At 38.7% G+C, this 23,361-nt stretch overlaps 1 pseudogene; it reads right to left on the minus strand.

Moving 5' to 3' along the window:
- Positions 1–840: 840 nt before the first annotated feature.
- Positions 841–959, minus strand: LOC130023412 (uncharacterized; annotated as a pseudogene).
- Positions 960–23,361: the final 22,402 nt, after the last annotated feature.

The raw sequence follows: 23,361 nt of genomic DNA on the forward strand, positions 1-23,361 counted from the left end.
GGCTGAACAAACATTGGCTAAGTTGCCAATTGCCACCTTGTTCATGGCTATCCATGCCAGCAGTCATAGGAACTGTCTGATGTGGAGGCATTGCAACAGCAGGGATGTAGGCTGTCTAGCCCTTCTATCCTGGCTCCCAGGATACTTGCACTGATACTCTGCTTCCCTAGCTATCAGCCTGGCAATCTGTTTCCCAGTGTTCCCAGAACTGCTCTCTTGGTTGCACCTATGCATGTACCAAGTTGAAACCTCCCTTTCCCTGGTAAAGTCTGGGATATTGGAGGAATAAAACTTATTTAAAGTAGTTTGCTTTCTGTCTTCAATGAAAACTCATATTTTATTGATGAAATTATCATCTGAAGTAATCAGAGAGTAGTTTTGTAAGAAGTAGATTTATAATGTTTAACCCTTATATTCCCTAAACCAGCTGTTCTCTTTCCAGACATTAAAAGTCTATATACACAGATGCCTGTTGCTATACTATTATTTGCTAGAACAAAATATTGGAAGCAATGTCAATGTCCATGAAAATTAAGTATAAATGTGCTGTATTCAACCAATGTCTATTAGCACTGTGATTAGCACTGTCCTCCCGGTTGTTCGGTTGTTCATACATTTGCCCAAGCGGACCCAGTAATGTCTCCATCGTGAGACTTGTTGTTACTGTTTGGCATATTGAATATATCACGGGTTGCTTTCCAGGCTTTGCTGTGCAGGCAAGATATTCTCGGTAGCTTGCCGAGCTCTCCGAGAGGGGTGGAGGAATCAAACCTGGCTTGGCCAGGCCGGGCCTCGGGCCAGGCAAACATCCTACTGCTGTGCTATCTCTCCAGCCCTAAAGGCCTACAGCACCCTGTATTCCCAGGTGGCCTCCCATCCAAATACTGACTAGGCCCGACCCTGCTTAGCTTCCAACATCAGACAAGATCGGGCACGTTCAGGGTGGTATGGTCGTAGACTATGTCTATAGAATCATTAAATGGATGAAATTAGAACTAGAACAAAGGCAAGAATTATAATTAGAACAGTATAATATATTTTATTATGGGTAAATCTCAAAAAAAATGTTAGGTAGAAATTCACATTGCAGGCATGTACAGTATGCTACTGGTATTCTTTTTTAAAAAAAATAGATGAAAATTAATTCATCAGTATTCTTTCTATCAAAACCACTTTTTCTACTCCTATTTTAAGTTCTATTAGAAGATTCTCTCTGACATCTCGCCATTTTTCACTATGAAGTCATTGATTGCAATCTGGTCTTTATTTTTATTCAGTCCTATATTTTACTTTATTGATCCTTTAGTTAAAAATATGGGGGATACTCAATGCCTCTTTTGCAAGCCACAGCACCTAAAAGGAGATAGAGAACAACAGTGAATGCCCTGCCACAGAGGCAGGGTGAGAGGAGGGGGTTGGGGGGTGGGAGGGATACTGGGATCTGTGGTGGTGGGAAATGGGCACTGGTGGAGGGGTGGGTACTCGATCATTGTATAACTGAAACCCAAGCACAAAAATTTGTAAGTCTACAACTGTACCTCATGGTGTTTCACTAATAAAAATTTAAAAAAAAAGAAAAGAAAAAAAATGTGGGGAAAAGGAGGGTCTGTAATATTACTCATCCACTATTTTACATAATCATCCCTTACAATTTTTAGTATCAATGTTCCTTTGTAACAGAAATCTCAACTGTGAACTTTTTTTTCAGACTTTTCTGTGTTATCTCACTCCGTTCTGACTTTCGTGTTTGCTGATGAGGATAGGTAATATTACTGAATATCTCTGTACTTGACAAATTATATTTTTCTTAGCTTTCTTAATTCTTTTTCTTTTTCTTTTCTTTTTCTTTTTTGGGTCATACCCAGAGATGCTCAGGGGTTACTACTGGCTCTGCACTCAGGAATCATTCCTAGTGGTGCTTGACAGAGCATAAAAGATGCCGGGGAGGGATCAAACCCAGGTGGGCCACATGCAAGGCAAACACCCTCCCTGCTGTACTATCGCTCTGGGCCCAATTATGTTTCTTTATAATTTCATTGCTTGCTTTAATGAATTTACACACAAATTTGCTTTTCTCTTTTTAAATAACTTTGATTTTCTTGAATATGTACATATTTAATTTGAAAATATTTTGACATTGTCAAATAATTTTTACTTTTTTACTGGGGGTTAACTACTGCTCTCTTTACTTTTCTTCTTCACATTCTCTCTTTGTTAATTTTGATAATCTTGATCGAGCCTCTATAAAGCACATTTCCCTTTATTTTATCTTATTATTCAGTTTAGCTAAGCTCAGTTGAACTACCTTTGGATTTTCAAATATGCTATTGAAAATATATTTCAATATATTAGTAAATCTTATCTTTGTAGATATACTTTTTGAAGAAAATTTAAATTTCCTTTATTGTTTTTAGAATGATTTTCTCTAATTATTTGCATGGTAGTTGACTTAAATTCCTTGTCAAGTAAGCTCAAGACCAGTTCCCTTAGTTTTTCCTAAATGCTATCCCCCTAACTTAACCTTTGACATGTGTAGATTTACATTTTTGCATTGTTTCCTGGCTCATTATTTTATATGTGAAAAGTTTAAGAAAGTATAATGTGGCAACTCCATATACATACATACAAAAACATATAAAATATATACAAAATACATGTATTTACAATATAGATAATATATATTCCAAATATATATATATATATATATATTCTTACCCATTGAGGTTTACTGAGAATAGGTTTTTCTCTCTTTTTTTTCCCTGATAAATTCCTTGTTTGTTTGTTTTCTCCCCAATGTTTGCGTAAACTTTGTGATGGTGCAAAGCATTAAATTCTTTGCATTTAATATTGCCAGGTGGGACTATGTATCCTATGTTAATAAACCTGGGCCATGAGGGAATGAAGGTGGTAGCAGAACATTATACTGTAGTCTGAGTATAAAAAGATATGCTTTTCAGCACATAACTTGGTCACTAACAAATCATTAATTGAATCAAGATAGAGGAGGAGGAGAGCATACTCAATATAAGCAACGCTAAATATTAAATTATAAACTGTGAGCATTATTTAAGGAGACCAAGCAAGCTTAGAAGACATTTTCATTAATGAGTCAACTAAAAATCAAGGAGGTAATTAAAAGAGCCAAGCATGCCCATTAGATTCAAAGAACTATAATTTGAGATGCATAGATAAAGATAGAAAACCTAAAACATTCCCCTAAATGGATAAAGTTAGGTTTTATAGGAAGACAGTAGTGGTGAGGGACCAAAGAGATAGCACGATGGGTAGGGCATTTGTCTTGCATGCAGCTGACCTGAATTCCGTCCCCAGCATCCCATATGGTCCCTTGAGCACCTCTAGGTATAATTTCTGGTTGCAGAGCCAGGAATAACCCCTGAGTGTTGCCAGGTGTGACCCAAAAATCCAAAAGGGGGCAGGGGAGAGAGAGAGAGAGAGAGAGAGAGAGAGAGAGAGAGAGAGAGAGAGAAAGAGACATGAGAAAAATAGGTGATTAGTATTGAAACTTCAAGTACTTATGGTAATACTGATTCTCTGAAAGATGAAAAGTTATCTTTAAGAACTGATGACTATTTTTTAATGTAGGAGTACTGCAAGAACTCCTGATTTCCTCAAATCACGATCAAATCGTGATTTGATCATGATTTCTTAATTATGCTTAAATAGTGTTTTTAGCTCGTCTAAAACTCTATTTGGCTAGTCTAAAGTGTTTGGCCCATTTCAAAGAAACAGATAATGCAGTACTTCTACAATGTCACCCTAAGTATATATCATTTAGTTCACAGATGGTCTTTTAAGACACTTTATGCACATTTAACAAAATCATTATTAGTAGGGCTCATAAAAGATACATGCCCTCCCTCCGAGTACCTTCTTCCTTTCACCCCTGCCCCGTTTTCCCTTTTCTTCTCCCTCTTGCCCGCCATCCAGTAACTTTCCCACTAAAGACCAGTTCTAAATTTCTGTTTCTTTGGACATTTGTTATTCACAACCATGATTCCATAGCACAGCAGTAGGGTGTTTGCCTTGCACGCAGCCAACATGACCGACCCAAGTTCAATTCCTCCACCCCTCTCGGAGAGCCCGGCAAGCTACCGAGAGTATCTCGCCCGCACAGCAGAGCCTGGCAAGCTTCCCGTGACGTATTCGATATGCCAAACACAGTAACAACAAAGTCTCCAATGGAGACGTTACTGGGCCCGCTCGAGCAAATCGACGATCAACGGGAGGGCCTTTACTTTACTTTTACTTTATGATTCTTTATATCCTGCATATATATATGTATCAACACTATTCACAAAAGCTAAAATATGGGATCAACCTAAGTGTCCATGAACTGGACAAAATTCGGTACATTTACACAATTAAATAAGCCTTGGCTTTATGAAAAAAAGTCAAATCATGCAAGTTGCTGTATTGTGGATGGACCTGGAGAGTATCATGCTAAGTGAAGTTAGGAGAGGGACAGACACAGAATAATAAATTTCAATTTTTTATTTTTTGCTTTTTGGGTCTCACCTGGCAATGCATAGGGGTTACTTCTGGCTCTGCACTCAGGAGTTACTCCTGGCAGTGCTCAGGGGACCATATGGGATGCTGGGAATAGAACCCAGGTCAGCCGCGTGCAAGGCAAAAGCCACTGTGCTATCACTCCAGCCCCTAAATTTCAATTCTGATTGATTGTTAAAATATCAATTTTTGATCTCCAAATTCTGTTGTTTTCTCTCATTGCATACATAGGATAAAAAAAACCTCTATTCTTTTCATTTCACAGTTTAGACTCTCACAACCTCAGAGTAAGAGAAAAATAAAATTTAATATAAGCCAGCGTGTCTATTATGAATTAATTAACAAAGAGAGCCAAGAGAAGAGAATAACTCCAAATGGCACAAGCTATAATAAATACCATCACCAAGTAGCACTGTCAGGACTGATCCCTGAACACCGGGCATGACACAAGAAGCCAAAAAAATAATAATAATAAACAAACCAAAAAACAACACATAAGATATTGGCAGAGGGAGGAGAGGCAGCATTAAAGGAAGATTAACAGTAAAGCAGGATAAGTAAAACCATGTTGTCATGCAGATTCATTTTCAACCTTCTCTGACTAGAATTTGCAATTTTTCTCTTCTCCCACTTTCTAGAACAAAGACTAAGATGCCCTTACAAATGGAAATTTCCCTTATGAATGTAAGTGTCCTTACAAAAGGGGTAACTGCTTACTTGGTTTTGCAAGCTTTTCCTTTGTCATTTTTTTTTAAAAAAATGCTGCTAAAATAAGTCCTGACAAAAAGATCATATTTCGAAATGGTGCAGTTTACTAGTTTTTCAATATATATATTTTTATTCTGCGAACTTTTCTTGAAAATGGTTTTTATTATATAATTTAAAATCATTACTAGAAAACACATTTATTAGACCTTAAATTTTGGTATCATTTTCAATCCAGTTTTACTGAGGAATCTAGGATTCTGTGTGAAATTATCTACTGTTGTGGAAGAACTGTGTTTCGCAAAGATAAGTGTTGACATTTAGCCTTCAGTACCTGTGAATGTGACCTTATCTGAAAACAAGGTCTTTGATGATTGAAGCAAGATTAGGCTCTCCTTTAATTAGAGTGGACTCTGATTTAATAGCAGTGGTGTGTGTCCTTAAGACCAGGTTTGTATGCACACACAAGCAAGCCTGCATTTGCATACACACATCAAGAGACTAAAGGTAGGGAAGAGGAAAAAGGAGGGGCAAAGGAAGGAAAGGCAAGGGAAGACAGAGGTAAAAACTGGACTAAGTAGTTTATAAGTAAATAAAATTAAGTGTATTCTTCTTGGCTTGGAGACAGTCTGGAGTTGAAGAGAGGGCGGCAATATTGTTGGGATCTGACTTTTATACTTCAGACACTGTATCTATGACACGATACATGTATGTTGTTGGAAACTACCCATTTGTGCTTCCTTGTTGTGTAATACCTAGAAAGTAGGAACGTTACCAACATAGCTATGATGCAGGTGAGGCAGAAGCTGTGGAGACAAGTCTCTGTATTCCTTTCAGATTCTCTGATTATTTAATAGTTTTAAGAAGAAAAATATTGAATAATAAAGATGCTCAGGTTCAGAGTTGGAAAGTAGAAATGTTTATTGGAAAGAGAAAAGTAAAGGAGCTCCCCAAGTGGGGGAGGAACTTAATATAGGACTAAATTAACTATGGCTCGATAGCACAGCGGGTAGGGCTTTTACCTTTGACACGACTGACCTTGGTTCAATTCCTCTGTCCCTCTAAGAGAGTCAGGCTAGTTACGGAGAATATCCGGCCTGCATGGTAGAGCCTGGCAAGCTCCCCATGGAATATTCGATATGCCAAAAACAGTAACAACAAATCTCACAATGGAGACATTACTAGTGCCCACTCAAGCAAATTGATGGACAATGGAAGAACAGTGCTACGGTGCTTTTTGTGAGAGTTTTATAGAAAAACAGGGTCTTTGTGTTCCATAGAATGCAGGTAATCTACAGGATGATGGTCTGGTTTGTTTGTCTTTCTGGTTATCTGCTTCAGGTATTGTTCATTTTCTTAGTCTTCTGACCCCTAGTTCTGGGACAGAAGAATAGAGCCCTTGGGAATGCCAAAAATAGACTCTCTTTCACTGCTGGTGGGAATGCCGGCTGGTTCAGCCCTTTCGGAAAACAGTATGGATGATTCTCAAAAAATTAGAAATTGAGCTCCCATTTGACCCAGCAATACCACTCCTAGGAATATATCCCAGAGAGGCAAAAAAGTATAGTCGAAGTGACATCTGCACTTGTTTGTTCATTGCAGCACTCTCTACAATAGCCAGAATCTGGAAAAAACCTCAGTGCTTGAGAACAGATGACTAGTTAAAGAAACTTTGGTACATTTACACAATGGAGTACTATGTAGCTATTAGAAAAGATGAAGTCATGAAATTTACATTCAAGTGGTACTACATGGAAAGTATCATGTTAAGCGAAATGAGTCAGAAAGAAAGGGATAGACATAGAAAGATTGCATTCATCTGGGGAACATAAAGTAACAAAATAGGAGACTAACACCCAAAAATGGCCGAGATTAGTACCAGGAATTTTGCTCCATGGCTTGGAGACCAGCCACACATGCTAGGGGAAAAGGGAGCTCAGATAGAGAAGGGAGCACCAAATAAAGGGTGTTGGGAGGATTCTCCCAGGATGGGAGAAGCATGCTGAAAGTGGACTATAGACTGAACATGATTGCCACTCAATGCCTCTTTTGCAAACCACAGCACCCAAAAGGAGAGAGAGAACAAAAGGGAATGCCCTGCCACAGAGACAGGGTGAGATGGGGGGTAGGGGGATACTGGGATCCGTGGTGGTGGGAAATGGGCACTGGTGGAGGGGTGGGTACTTGATCATTGTATAATTGAAATCCAAGCACAAAAATTTGTAAGTCTACAACTGTACCTCATGGTGTCTCACTAATAAAATTTTTTTTAAAAAAGGCCCTTCGGGATGAGGTTTGGTTGGTTGAAGGGGAGAAATGTAACAGCTGGCAAAGGGAAACTGTGAGTTTCCCTCTGTGGGCAAGGGGAAGCTAAGGATTCTTCTTTCATCTACAGCACTAGTGTTTCACTTTACATAGTGTTCTGCCTTGCTACACCAGAGTGATAATGAAGTTAATGCTAATAACAAAATTTTGAGGAGTGCAGAATACTTTTTAGTTATCATATAATATGAAGGTTTGGTTTAACTGTCCTTCAAGAGCCAATAAAACTGGAGACACAGTGATGTGTCAACGAAGTGCCTTGTTGAGACCTCCAGGGCAAACTCTGAAAGGAAGTGAACTAAGTTCCTGACTCACCAAAGCCCGAGCAGCTGCAAGTACATTTCCACAGCTGCCGAAATGCCCAGTGATACTTCACTGTCTTGCAACTTAGCTCTGCAGATATGCTAACCTGCTGAAAATTTCAGGTATACTTGGATTTTTGGAGTTCAAAACTCTGAGCTTCTCAGTGTTGGGATGGACGACCTCCCAATCTTTCTAGGAGCCCTGGAAGCCTCACACACATCCCAGTGCTGCTACCATATAAACTCATCTAAGGGCCAAGTTCCAGGAACTCAAAATTAAATCTCAAAAGAGATCAAGTAGCATCAATACTGCAAAACACAATGCCCAAAAGGGAGAGAGAGAGAGAGAGAGAGAGAGAGAGAGAGAGAGAGAGAGAGAGAAGACTGAGACAGAAAGAGAGAGACGGAGAGAGAGAACAAAACAAAAGCACCCACCATAGATGCAGGCAGGCAGTGGACGGTGGGGGGTGATGGGAGGGAACTTGGGGACACTGGTGCTGAAAAATGTACACTGGTGGAGGGATGGGGGCTTGAATACTATATGACTGAAATCCAAGCATGAACAGCTTTGTAAGGGTCCATCTTACAGTAATTCAAAAAAAAAAAAAAAACCAGGAACTCTTTAACTTGGATAAAAGTAAAGACGGTTTAAAGTATATATGGCTCTCCGAACAATAAACAAATATAATAAGGGGGTGGGGGAAAGAGGTCAACTAGCTACAAAAATTTCTCAGACACCTGGTCCCTGCTGAGACCCCTAGGGCAGTCTTGGGAGGGTGGTGGGTCACATTTCTGCCCTCCCAAAGCACAGGCATATGCAATCACAACCCAACATTTGCTGCCATGCCTCTGGACAGACTTTCCAATGAAATATTCTGGATTTTCCGGAGCATCATCTTCAAATTCTACAATACTAACACCCCAGTAAGAGCACACAGGTTGGATGGAAATGTAATGTGGAAGCCAACTAGTTTTAACTAACTAAAAGAGGTGTAAAATGCAACAACAGCATAGTATATCCTCAGACAAAAACTTAATACTCCCCTGGTGAGATACAACAATTTTCACAAATTTTGTTTTACGAAGAGATATTTTTGGATCATTATATTAGCCATTTAGTGGCAACAGGCAACATAAAATAAATGGGCCTGAAATAGGGGCAGCCTTGAGAGGTGGTTGGAGAAATGGAAACAACTGGAACGTGCTATGGTGGTGGAATTAGTGTTGGAATATTGAAAACCTACAACAGGTAATCATGGACAACTTTGTAATCTGCAGTGTTTAAATAAAGTTGGAAGAGAAAATAAAAGTGCCTTATTGTCAACTTGCCAACACATTGGAAGATGGCAGACCCATGTATTCAAAGTAACCATTTCCCCTGCTTGGTCATGTAAAGAGATAGGGACAAAATGGGAACAGGCAATGTGAGATCAGGAGCATGGCCCTAAAGAAATAGAAGCATCAATATGGAATGGCACAAGGGTAGCCTTGATGACACTTGAAAGCTTGAATAACCAAGGTCTTACTGAACCTAACACTAGTAACTAATCATCTCAGCATCCTCTCCCTTGCTTTAATGACTCACATTCTTGTAAGAAGATTATCCATAACTTCTACTGGTATCTCTTCAATAGCCACATCCACCTGTCCATATACTAAATTCTACAGGATGGATATGTTGTTCCCAATGTTCTCCCTTCCAAAATCTGACATGCCATCTCATCAGTAAAGAAGCAAACAGCACCTGGCCCAGACAAGGTCAGACTCAAACACTTGCAGACCTTGCCTTCAGTACTAATCAATACACTGACTCGGCTATTCACACGCTACCTGTCTGAATACAAGGTTCCATCCCAATGGAAAACCAGCAGGACTGTACTACTGAACAAGAAGGGAGACATCCGTGACAGTGATAACTATCGCCCCATCTGCCTGTTGTCTGTTGTCTACAAGCTGTTCATTCTAGTCATCCTGAATAGGATTAGCAGAACACTTGATGAAGGACAACCATGCAAGCAAGCTGGGTTCTGAAAAGGATTCAGCACAATCAAGCATATCCACATGATAACCAAGCTCGTTGAGGTTTCTTGGGAGTTGAGATCCCTCTCTGTCGAATGTTCATTGATTTAAAGAAGGCCTTTGATTCTCTTGAGACTGAAGCGGTCATTGAAGCCCTAGCCAAACAGGGCATTCAAATTCAATACATGAGAATCCTCCATGAGCTGTATTGTGGATTTACTACCAGGATCTCACCATTCTACAATGAAGTGTTCATTCATGTCAAGAGAGGGGTTGAACAGGAAGATACCATTTCACTGAAACTCTTTAGTGCCACACTCGAGAACGTCATGCAACGACTGGAATGGGAAAGAATGGGAGTGAAGATAGATGGTCGGCAACTACACCACCTCTGCTTTGCTGATGACATCGTTCTAATAACACCAAACATCAGCCAAGTAGCACAAATGCTGGACAACTTCAACCGTGAGTATGAAAGGTCAGACTACAGCTGAATCTCATGAAGACAATGTTTATGAGAGATAGTCTTGTTCCTGACATTCTGTTTGCTCTCAACAGAATGAACAACTCTGAATGCAACAGTTATGTGTACCTAGATCAAGAAGTCAACATGACGAATGACCTGGCACCTGAGTTGCGCAGGAGGAAAATAGTGGCTTGGAACACCTTCAAGAGCATCTAAGAAATAGCTAAGAGGATGAAGAACGTCTGTCTCTGGGCACATCTCTTTGATTCCACTGTTGTTCATGCGTTAACATATGCCTCAGAGACCTGGGCCCTACAAAAACAGGATGAGCACGCCATTCGGGTCTCCCAAATAGGAATCGAAAGAGCTATGCTTCACTCAAGGGAGAGAAAGAATCTGAAGTTCAGATCTCTTTTGATGATCCAGAATCAGGGACGCTGTCTCATTTGCCAAGGTGTTAAAACTCAGATTTCTGGACATATAATGAGATTTGGAGACGACCACTGAACTAGAGCCATTACCGACTGGATTCCATGGGACGTCAAAAGATCATGCGGCCGCCCACCTACGAGATGGTCATACTTCTTTGTCAAGACCCTGAATGATCAGTTTGAGGCTCTTCATGTTTCTGGAGCGAGCAGACGCCATTGGGCTACACTAGCACGCAACAGGGACGAATGGAGACGTTATGGTGCCCGCTCGAGCAAATCGATGAGTAACAGGATATCAAGTGATTAAGTGATTCTTGGAATAGAATAAAGATGTTAATCCACCAACACTTGCTAAAAAGTTGTAAAAGAGGAAAGCTTTCTGCCTTTCTTTGGAATCTGTTAGAATACCCTCAGATAACTTATGAGACCCTCTCATTTCTTCCCCTTTCCTTCCCTCTCCTCTCCTTCCCTCCTCTACACGCCCCTCCCCTCAAACAGCAGCGTATTCACTGTACTATCTCGCATCTCTCCAGCATTCACTGAGACTTCAAATGAGAGGTTTTAATGAAAATATTTGTGGGATCTTTATTGCTTTATTTTGCTTTAATTTCTGGTTTGTTGTTCCCCTCCAGAAAAAACAGAAAAGAAAACCTTTGTTTAACAGGTACTGAAAATAAGCAGAAATCTGTCTTTAAAATCTTCATTGTTTCTAAATAATTTGAAATTCTTTCAGATTCCTTCAGCAATATTTGTGTAATGTTTGTGTAATATTTTCAGAAGAATAGCAAATTATTCTTATAACCAGTAAGTTATAACCAATAAATTTCAGGCTTTCACTAATATGGCACAATCTAGGGATTAATGGCTACCTTAATAATCAAAATTTGCGTTGGAAAAGAAAATTGTTTTTGAAATGTCCAAAGCATCCTTCAAAAATGTTTAATACAAAAGCATTTGACCTTCATTAATTGCTTTTACAAAAAACATAAAATTTACAAAGTCCATTTTGGTATATCCAGACAATAGAGAAAATTTAAGCCTCAAAGATGACAACTAAGTGAAATCTTTTCTACTTGAGTAAAAGCCAGTAAAGAAATGATTCACAGAATAGCACAGAAGAAACTAAATGTGCAATGTCCTTAACACATAAAGATTTTAAATATTAGTAAGCATTCTGTATTATTTAACTGCTATAAATTCTAAAGAAATAGCACAATGTTGGTGTAACATTCAATCCTCTGCAGATTACTTAAGTAAGGCTTGAATGATTTGACAAATTTATGATTATACTTACAAAGTACTCTTTGTATGTTGGCATTGTTATAAATTTCAATATTCATAGTGAATATGATCAAGATGTTATAATTTTCCTCACGTATTTTTAAACACAATATTCCTAAGGAGTAGAGTCATAAGAATATCTTACATTTCTAATAATATTTTGTATAAATGGAACCACTTTAATTCTCCTCGGAGCACTTAATAACAAAAAGTATGCTGTATCATCTTTTACTATTTTAGTTTTAGTCAATTTATATACAGGTGTGGGAGATAAAATTTCTAAAAAGAAATTGAGGAAATAAGTCCAAATTCTAAAATATATGGATAAGATGGAGTTTTTATTTTGGAGAGTCAAAATATTTCTTTGTCTAAAACGAATGATAGGAGCAGCCCTGATCATGACTGATCATGAAAAGAAATCTCAGGAGCACAGAGATACTATGAAATGATTTAGAAGGAAGTCATTATTCTGTTGTGGGAATTAAAAATTTTACTCAGATTTGTGAAATATTCTCATTATAGGTCATCGAGGTAATTATCTGACATCTACAGACAATGTCACTGCTTTAAAAAAAGGAATCATTACTGATATTGATTAAGCCTAAAATAGAGGAAATTCCAATCTATTTGCAAAGTTTTATATTACTAATAAAGTAATATCTTATATTTTTGAAGTTTGTATCAAAATATGGCTATAACTGAGTAAATTATATTATCTCATAACAACTAAAGTACTTGGGGTTGCTGATATTTATGATGCCATTGACAATGTTATTATTGAGTAGCAGGCATAAATTTACTGTCTCAAGAATAATTTTTAAAATATAAAGTAGTTTTGTTGAACTGAAAAGTGTTTTAGTGTTTAGAGCTATTTTTTAAACGAAGTGGTTTAGTGATATTAAATAACTAGCACGTTTGGCAAAAAGAAATACAACTTAGTCTAAATATTGCATTCAGTTTAACATTCATTGAAATCTGATAGATCATAAAGTTATAATAAACATTATCTGTGAGCAACACATGCTCCTTCAAAACAAACACTGAAGTCAAGAAGAGCACAGATTGAGCACATTACTAAGGAAATAAATAATTGAAAGTTAAGTTATAAAAATAAAAGCAGTGACCAATGGACAGTGGAAATTGAGCATGGATTCACTATTATAAGTAGCATCCTTTCATTTTCTCAAGAAATATTTATAGGTAAGTGGAAGAGAAAATTCTAGAAAATATTATGATTTGCCTCAATATTCCATTATGTAGTGGATTAAAATAAAGTGACTTCAGGCAGAGAGTTAAAAATAAATGGACGGAGCCGGAGCATTAGTACAGTGGGTAGGTCTTTTGCCCTGCAGGCGGCCAACCCAGGTTTAATCCCCGGCATCCCATATTGTGCCCCAGCACCACCAGGAGTAATTCCTGAGTGTAGGGCCAGGACTGACCCCTGAGCATCGCTGGGTGTGACCATAAAAGCAATAAATAAATAAATAAATAAATAAATAAATGGAATGAAGTGAAAGAAGGAAGAAAGGGAGGAAGGAAGGAAGGAAGGAAGGAAGGAAGGAAGGAAGGAAGGAAGGGAGGGAGGGAGGGAGGGAGGGAGGGAGGAAGGAAGAAAAGTGAAAGCGAGGCAACTAAGCAAATTTTCCTAAGGTCTTAGGGAAATGAGTACCACCATGATTAAAGTTATAATTCAGCCAAATATGGTTGATTTTATTCTCATTAATTGTCAATCATCACACAATTCTATTTTCTTTCAATAGTAAACAAAGTAAAGAGCCTATTCCTATTATTAGCATTGTGATTCAGGGTAAATTATGTTATTCAATTTCATTCCAGTGCAATGGAAATGACAATTTACTTGAAAATTAGTTTTTAGGTGAAGAGAGTTTCACTCAATGGTACTCAGGGCTTACCCCTGACTCTGCGTTCAAGGATCCCTTCAGGTAGAGAAGGGGGACCATAGAGTGTGCCAGGAATCAAACCCTGGTTGGGGTCCATGGACATCCCACTGGCGGTGCCAGGTAAGCCCATCAACTAGCCTTGTTCCAGAGACTCATTAATACATCTCAAAAGAGATCAACTAACCACCAAAATGTCTCAGATTCTAATTCCCAGCTGAGATTTCAGGGCAGTTTTAGAGCTGGGGTGGGTGGCAGTTTCCACCCTAGTGAAGCCCTGGCAGCTGCTCCCACACCACACAGCTGCTGCCAGGCTTCCCATAGGACTGTTCAAATAAATATTCTGAATTTTCTGGAGCATAATCTCCAAATTCTACAATACGAACATCCAAGTAGGAGCACATAGATTGGGTGGGAATAAACTGTAGATACCTACTATTCTCAACTCTCACACAGAGGCTTAGCTTTTAACAACATCTCCATGGTGAAATACAACAACTGTCACAAATTTTCTTCTATGGAAATATTTTTGATCATTCTGTGAGCCATTTATCATCAATCACTTTGCAAACCATGGCGATTTAAAAAAAATTAGGTTGAAAAAAAGTGGTTGCCCATATGTCCAGCAAGCATCCTACTTGTTAGACTATCTCTTTAGCACCAGTTCATTTTTAAAAATAGATTAATAAACACAGTGTTTAAAAATGTCAGCTCATCAACCCCAGCCAGCCATATTTCACCACTAGTTTACCTAGGTATACTATATTATCAGAATTTTCCTCAAATTACAAATCACAGAGTAAATCCCATTTTAATCTTTTTGTTTATGGGACTACTAAGTAATGCATAAATTGGTTTAGTTGGTTATTAGAGAAGAGTGCCTTTTTGATTTGCTTATTTTAAAGCATTTATTGAGATTCTTGTGTTACACAATTGAAAGCAGCTTTAATATAACCAATATGTAATCGCTAAAAATAATCTTGATATATTTCATGAAAGGGCTTTACATAATATTGTGTAAAGTAATGTTAGAGAGGAAAGACTGTTGAAATTAAGTAGAAATGGTCTTTCCCCACAAGTTGATGTCAATATATTCCTCAAAAGGGCTTTTTGTAAACTTTTGTGGCAAATAAACTTTTAAAGGGCTTGCATTAAACAAAAAGGTATGGTCTCCAAAAAAAATAATCCTGTATAAATAGTGCTGAAACTTATTGCGAATCATTCTATTCACTGAAGCTCTTATTTATTACACTGTAAAGAATATTCTTCCCTTTCACATATACACTGCTTTTTCCATTTTAGAATTTTTAAAAAGACCATGTTGTTCCAAACCAAAATTATACAATAGGACAAAATCTGAAAGTTCAATTTAATTGACACTAAACAGATATTTATCTAAATATTTGTATTGAATGTGCATATTCACTGTAGAGAGACAGAGAGCCCGGCAAGCTACCAAGAGTATCTTGCCCACATGGTAAAGCCTGTCAAGCTACCTGTGACGTATTCAATATGCCAAACACAGTAACAAGAAGTCCCAAAATGGAGGTGTTAATGGGCCCACTTGAGCAACATCGGATGAACAATGGGAAGGACAGTGTGTTTTTTTCACATATACACTGCTTTTTCCATTTTAGAATTTTTAAAAAAGACTATGTTGTTCCAAACCAAAATTATACAATAGGATGAAATCTGAAAGTTCAATTTAATTGACACTAATCAGATACTTACCAAAATATTTCTATTGAATGTGCATATTCACTGCAGAGAGACAGAGCACTGGAAGCTTAGAGATCTGTTAGTCTTATTAGATATATTGCAGTGGGAGAAAAGAATATCTATGAATTAGAAAGACAAGGGTATTAAAATTAAAAGAATGTTTCTCCTTCCCTTCCTGGCTGTTGCAATGACTGGAGGTCACATGCTTGGTTGTAGTGTTCCCATCGGTTGCACACTTTAATTGATATCTTTGGACACACCTGGCTGCATGTGGGCCAGAGATCACATATTTTGTTGTGTTGGGGGCTCCAGACAATAAAGCCTCGTTCAGCTCACATGGATGTCACTGAAATCAAACTCAAGGTCTCACACTTGCCACGTAGCCACTTTTGTCTGTGAACCTTCCCACAACCCTTTCACATGTGTTTTAACTGTCTTTTTATCTTCTCTGGAATTTTGGAGAAAATGATTTTTGAGGAAATCAGTCATTGCAGCCGTAATGAAGGGAACGGGAAATACTGTTTTAATATCTTTGTCTTTCTAATTCATTTCATAATTTAGTTACAAATCTAAATCATCTTTGTATGATAACAGTCTTATCAAAATGGCTGAAGCTAAAATATTCTAGCTGGCTTTAAGATAAAATATTTTTCAAAGATGAAATATTTAAGGCTTAATAGATAGATACTAGATTAATTAGAATTGGAGTTGTACAACTGTATCTTTAATGCACAAGTCAAAATTTTTTGCTGTGTATTTTGGTTTCTTCTTTGCACCTGGCAGTACTCCGGGAGTACTCTGGCAGTGCTTGGGTGACCATTTATCACTCAGGGATTCAATGACAGAGGACCACATGCAAGGCAAGCAGTTAATCTCTGTATTAGTTCTCCAGCATCAAAAGTATGAGATTTAAACTGGGTTTCCAGCTGAAGTCCATGAATCAAAAATTACTTGAGTTGCATACATATCACTGTTCTTCAATGAAAAATGTAATTTAAAAAATATAGGTGGAAACTAATTCATAATGTACAATGCATGGTGCACCTAAATGAATTACTGGCACTAAAACTTAGAATGGAAGGGAATAATTCAAATATGCTTATTTTCAGATTTTATTCCATGTTTTTGGTTTTTGCAGCAGCACACAGGAAGTTGCACACTTGATTGTGTTGCTTAACATCACACTAATGTGGTACTAGGGGTGGAATTAGTGACTTCAGGCATGCCAAGCAGAGGCTCTATCACTAAACACTTCATTGAGTCCTATTTTCTCAAGACAAGTTCACAAGTATTTAGTAGATGATGAGCAAAAAGTCTAAATCTGCTCTTACAAGAATATCCCCAAATGTCTTTAAAACTCTTGCTCTTGTAAAACACAACAATACATACAAAGTTCCAAAGCCTGGCACCAGAAAATTTTAAACTTTGTGAATCCTTTCAACATCTGATCAGAATGATGTTTTGTACCATGTGAAAGCTGAATATAGAAAATGGTAATGTCCAACAATATAAACAATTATAATAACAATTCAAAGGCAGTTCAATTTTTTTACATCTTAGTACCTCAATAATAAAATATTAAGAATAAATTTAAATTGCAGATAAAGTACAAATAAAATCTACTCTCTGAAATCAGTAACTGGCTAAAATTATAAGAATTCATTCTAGAAATTAACAAAATTGTAACAGTACTACATTTATTCAGAAAACAACTAAGACTCTTTGGTTCAGTTTTGTTTTGTCTTACGAATTTCTTCTCTCTAGTTTCAAAGTAGCCTTAAAAATTATAGTCCTATGGACAATGATGAAAGGAGAATGGCATTTTGATGGTCAAAGTAACATGACAGTCATAAAATGCAAACATTTATGCTCTTGTAAACCAACGCTATCTTAATTTAAAAGAAAAAGTTAGTAGACTCACATCTGCATTTAGTGGGACAACCAGCTACTTTGCAGTCATTGGAGCTGGGAATAAGACTTAAAGATCTTCAAAATCCCACTCTTGTAGTAATCTTGATTTGGAATTCCCTAATGATAAGTGGCGATGAGCATATTTCTTTGGCCCGTTGGCCATTGGTTGGTCTTCCTCAAAGAAGTCTCTATTAACTTCCTCTCTCCAATGTTTGGTTGGGTTTTTAATTATTTGTTTGATTTTTGTGAGTACTTCATACATCCTGGATATCAATCCTTTAACTGATATATGGAATGCAAATATGTTCTCTATTCAGTTAACTGTCTTTTGGTTTTAATGCTGTTTCTTTTGCCATGCAAAAAGCTCTTGCATTTTATATAGTTAGTCCCATTTGTTTATTTATTTATTTTTTATTCTGTTGCCTTTGACACTGTTATAATACCATTAAAGACAGTTTCCAGGGCCAGATCTTTGGAGTATTCTGACTAAATTTTTCTCAGTCTACTTTATAGGTTCCAGTGTGATCTTCAGATCTCCCATCCACTTTGAATTGACTTTTATCAAGTTGATTGATCCCTAGGTACTTGATGCTTTTGATACTATTTTAAAGAAGATATTTATTTGTTTCTCCTCTGATTCATTATTTCTATGTATAGGAATGTAACTGATTTTGTTATGTGCTGTTTGATTTGGTTTGCTAAAACTTTTTTGACAATTGCACATCAAGTTTCATCAAGGATGTTAACCTGGAATATACTTTTTTCAGAAGTGCCTTTTTTTTTTAACTGCTTTGAGTATCACTGTAAATTTAACTTTGTAGAAAGTGCTAGGAAGGATCCCTATTTCCTCGGTATTTAAGAAGAGCTTAAGGACAAATGGCAGTGTTATCTAAAAGTTTGATAAAACTCACCAGTAAACCACTTGGACCAGGACATTTATTCCAGGGGAGATTCTTTTAATACTTTCAATGCCCTTGCTTGTGATTGGCTTGGTTAGGCTTTCTACTCCCTCCTCATTTAGCTTTGGTAGATTATGTCTTTCTAAGAATATGTTAATTTCTTCTAAACTCTTCAGTTTAATAGACTTATTTATAGTATACCCTCATGATACTTTTTTAAAATTTTTTTTCTTTTTGGCTTTTTGGGTCACACTCGGCATTGCACAGGGGTTACTCCTGGCCCATGCACTCAGGAATTACTCCTGGAAGTGCTCGGGGGAACATATGGGATGCTGGGAATCGAACCGGGGTCAGCTGCGTGCAAGGCAAACACCCTACTTGCTGTGCTATGGCTCCAGCCCCACCCTCATGATACTTTAGATTATGAAGGATCTGTGGTAGTTTCTCCCCTTTCATTTCTGATCCTGTTTGTTCACTTTCATTTTTTCCCTTTGAGATTCTAGCCAAAGGATTGTTAATTTTGTTTTCTCTTTTAAAGAACCAGCTCCTTGTCTCACACCAGTGAGAATGATACATATAAACATTATTGGAAACAATCAGTTTGGGTGGTGAAAAATGAACTGCCGTCCACTGCTGGTGGAATTGCTGTATGTTTCAATCTTTTTGGAAAATAATATGGTGATTTCTCAGTATACTTAGAATTGAGTTACCATACAAACCAGCAATTCCACTTCTGGGTATATACCCCCAAGGCGAAAACTCATTCAAAAGGACACATGCACATCCCTATTCATTCCAGAACTTAGTACAATAATTAAGATACAGCACCAATCTGTGTCCAACAATAGATAAGTGGATCATGGAAATGTGTGATGTCTACACAATGGAATACTATGCAGGTGTAAAGGACAATGAAAACATGAAATTAGCTGCAACATGGTTAGGAGTAGAAGATACTGTGTTAAATAAAGTAAGCCTGAAGAAGGACACAGACAGGATAATCTCACGCATATGAGTTTGTATAGAATAACTAAACAGGGGGAATTCTAGACTTAAAAGGCAGGATTCTTAGATCACCCTTGGGTCTAGAGTATAGGGAAGAGAAAAACAGAGAAGGAAAGCATATAATGAGAACAATTAAGGGGCAGTAGTCAAGGGGATTTAGAGCTTTCTAGCTAAATACTCAACCCACAGAGATAAAACACTAAATTTAAACAAGAGATCAAATCAACATACAAACTGAAAAAAATGTGCCCGGAGGAGGCAGGCTGGGGTGAGGTGGGAGGGACCTGGGAACCCTGGTGGAAGGAAGGTGACACAGGTGGTGGCATTTGTGATGGAACATTGTGTGTCTAAAACTTAACCATGAACAATCTTGTAAATCATGGTGCCTTAATAAAATTGAAAAGGAATCCCAATCTGAAAATCACTAATGCAATTAGACTTGATTTTCAAGTCCTTAGAAAAACTCTGTGTGCAGCATTCTGCCAGAATTTAAACAAAGAACTTATTTCTTGGAATAGGCTTTTATTTTATTTGTCATAATAAGCAGTGGCATGTGCTCAAACAATTTTTAAAATATAAAATTGTCTTTGGTCACCTGAGGTTGGTGGGAGCAGGCAGAAGATCTCTGTTCCCGGGTCTGTTGAACATGGAGTCCAAGATCTCAAAGTTCCGCTTACCTGGTTCTGTGGGGCTTCACTCATGCATGAGTCCCGGCCCCTAGCATTAGGAAAGTGTCCTGGTGACCAAGGGATTAAAACCAAGAGCCCCACCCTACCTTGCCCTTACTGCTTCCACCAATCTCCAGCAACCAGGGATTACACACAGAAGACCCACCCTACCAGTACAAGATAAATACCTCATCAGCAGATCTCCACTACCTCCACTACCCAGCTGCTGCCACGCTCCAGGACACTTTCCGGACACTCAGGCCAAGACTCACGCACTACTGAAGCCCCCACAAAACCAGGTAAGCAGAACTCTGAGACCTTGGACTCCAGACTCAGTGGACCTGAAAGGAAATCCTCTGCCTGCTCCCACCAACCTCACATGACCAAGGGATTAGAACCAGGAGCCACACCCTAACCTGTCCTGCTTCAGTATGCTTTCCGGACTGTGTGGCTGCTTTGCGGCTGCTTTGTCATTATAAAACACTTAATACCAATCTTCCAGGATTTCCACACCATATTTGATAGGGTTCAAATATGGTTTGAACCATGGGAACACCTGCAAGATTAGAGGCCACCCTAAAATCCTCTATCCATCTCGGAGAGCCTGGCATGCTACCGAGAGAATTCCGCCAGCATGCCAGAGCCTGGCAGGCTATCCGCAGCATATTCAATATGCCAAAACCGATAAATACAATGGGTCTCATTCTCCTGACCCTGAAGGAGCCACTAATACAGCAGCATTAAGAAGGATGAGGAAGGAGGGGCTGACAAAATCTCAAGGCCGAGCTAGACTGCCAAAATTAAGAAAGACAAAAATGACTGTCTGTATTTTCAATTCACGTACGCTGGCATCAGATGCATCCAACGAGACCTGATGGTACAAGCACGGAAGATCAAGTACGACATCATTGGTCTGACCGAGACAAGAAGGCATCAATCACATCATGCCATTTTCGACACTGGAGAAGAACTGTTCCTAGGAACATGTGACAGAAGAGATGTTGGAGGTGTCGGTGCCCTTGTCAACACGAACTTGGCCATGAGCATTGATTCTTTTGAATGCCTAACAACCCAAATTGGGTGATTACACTTGAATAGAAGTGACTCATTGCCAGCAGTTTCTATCTTCATTTTCTATGCATCAACATCCAATTATGATGAAGGAGAAATTGAGAAGTTCTACATGGAGCTGGAGAAGTTCTATAAGGAAGACCATACCTTCTACAAGATCATGGTTGGTGATTTAAATGCCACGATAGGACCGAAAAGATCACCTGAAGAACTCCACATCTGCACCCATGTCCTAAAATGGAATAAACAGGGTGAGGAACTGTCTGAGTTTATCATGTCAACCAAGACCATCCATAGTAACTCAAAGTTTCAGAAGGCCGAATCTAAACTTTGGGCATGGGAGTCTTCTCTTGGACGGTTCCACAATAAAACTGACCACATAATATTCAATTGATGGTTTTGCTTGACTAATGTCGCTGTTGTCCCAAAATTCCAAATGGGATCTGACCACTGTCTCCTTCATACAAAATTCTCTTCTCAGAGCGGGTAAAAAGGGCTACAAAGTTTAAGAAGAGAACTCCCAGAATGACTAGGCACTATTGTGGTAACATGGGAAGATGCCGTCATTGACAACATTGACGAGGAATACAATCGACTGGTTCAGCACCTCCATGATTGTGTGAGGGACGCCAAGACAGAGATAGTCACAAAAAGATGACTGTCTTAGACAACTCTCAAGCTCATTTGCCAATGTGGCTTGGCGTAAGCCTCAAGGAACCACAAGCAAACGTCCGAGCTCACAAAGCAGTGCAGAGAAGCGATCAAGGAAGACCTCAAAGAGAGAAGAGCAGCAGTGCTGGTAGATACAGCAGAAGGTGGGAAAAGCATTCACAACACCCACCTGTTCACCAACTACAAGACCAAGATGACTGCCCTCCGACGTCCTGATGGATCTATCACAACTTCCAGAAGGGCAATGGAGAAGATTGTCCTTGATTTCTACTTGGATCTCTTTGATAGCCATGTCCACCTGCCCACATACCAAATTCCACTGGATGGCTATGCCATTTCCAATGTTCTTCCTTCTGAAATCCGGCATGCCATTCCGTTGGTAAAGAAGCAAACAGCACCTGCCCAGACAATGTCAGATTCGAACACCTGAAGAATCTGCAGTCAGTACTCATCAATACACTGACTCCGCTCTTCACATACTGTCTCTCTGAATGCAAGGTTCCATCCCAATAGAAAACCAGCAGGACTGTACTACTGAACAAGAAGGGAGACATCCAAGACATTGGCAACTATCACCCAATTTGCCTGTTGTCTGTCATCTACAAGCTGTTCACTTGAGTCATCCTGAATAGGATTGGAAGAACACTAGATGAAGGAAAACCACGTGAGCAAGCCGGGTTCTACAAAGGATTCAGCATGAAAGACCATATCCACATGATAACCAAGCTCACTGAGATTTCTTAGGAATTCAAGATGCCTCTCTGTCTAACGTTCATTGATTAAAAGAAGGCCTTTGATTCTGTTGAGATGGAAGTGGTCATAGAAGCCCTAGCCAAACAGGGTGTTCAAACTCAATACATCAAGATTCTCCATGAGCTGTATTACGAATTCACTACCAGGATTTCACCATTCTACAAAGAAGTGATCATATATGTCAAGAGAGGGGTCCATCAGGGTGATACCGTTTCATCCAAACTCTGCAGTGCCACCCTCGAGAACATCATACGATGACTGGAATGGGAAGGAATGGGAGTGAAGATAGATGGTCAGCAACTCTAGTACCTCCACTTTGCTGATGACATCATTTTAATAACATCAAACATTAGCCAAATAGGCACAAATGCTGGCCAACTTTTACCGTAAGTGTGGGAAGGTCGGACTACAGCAGAAACTCATGAAGACAATGTTTATGTGAAACAGTCTTGTTCCTCACATTCAATTCGCTCTCATCAGAATAAACATCTCCAAATGCAACAGTTAAGTGTACCTAGGTCGAGAGTCAACATGACAAATGTTCTGGCACCTGAGTTGTGCAGGAAGAAGAGAGCGGCTTGGAACACCTTCAACAGTGTCAAAGAAATAGCTAAGAGGTTGAAGAACCTCTGGCTCTGGGCACATCTCTTTGATTCCACTGTTGTTCCTGCATTAACATAGGCCTCAAAGTCCTCGGCCCTATGAAAACAAG

This window comes from Sorex fumeus, unplaced genomic scaffold (genome assembly GCF_029834395.1).
Source record: "Sorex fumeus unplaced genomic scaffold, SorFum_2.1 ptg000002l, whole genome shotgun sequence".
Lineage (NCBI taxonomy): Eukaryota > Metazoa > Chordata > Mammalia > Eulipotyphla > Soricidae > Sorex > Sorex fumeus.